This window comes from Synchiropus splendidus, chromosome 10 (assembly GCF_027744825.2).
Source record: "Synchiropus splendidus isolate RoL2022-P1 chromosome 10, RoL_Sspl_1.0, whole genome shotgun sequence".
Lineage (NCBI taxonomy): Eukaryota > Metazoa > Chordata > Actinopteri > Syngnathiformes > Callionymidae > Synchiropus > Synchiropus splendidus.
The window spans coordinates 3,504,660-3,505,318 of NC_071343.1; positions in this window are offsets into that span (position 1 = coordinate 3,504,660).

The window sequence follows — 659 nt, forward strand, 5'->3', positions numbered from 1 at the left end:
CAATGTGAATTAACAATCAACAGAATCGCAAGGCATTATTGCTATAATCCAGTTATTACTGTAGTTAAACTGTACAAGGGTCACCACTAATGTGATGTTCACAGTAGCTGTGAGGGACTCAATATGTTTGTGTTTTACTTTTGTGTAGAATAATTAAACAAACAACAATTTCATTTAGCAATCTAGAAATAACTGTATAAATGTTAATAAACCACTAATACTAGTGTAATCATTATTTATTATACTAACTGACCCCACAGTGGAAGGTCGTGACGATAATAAGATGTGGCATATCTTGTCACGTCACATGTAGCACAATATAAGTAGGGCAGTCAATAGACTTTCTTTTAAAAATCTCAATTCATCAGACTAAACCTGAGTTAACTTGTGATTAAATATAAACTCCACACACTGATCTCGAAGCCCAGTTACATGGCTGGAGCCTCTACACTACTGTGAGACTTTCTTTTTCTGGCTCATATATCAGGGCATCTCCAACTGGGAGGAAGCCACGGGTCAGACCCAGAACATATGAGAGGGACGGCCTGGGAACACCTCTGCTTGTATCCAGATGATCCAGAGCAGGGTACAGGGAGCAGGCCTGGGTCTTCTAACGTCTTCGGCTGCCCCCGCGACCCGACGCCATTGGAAGGCCACTG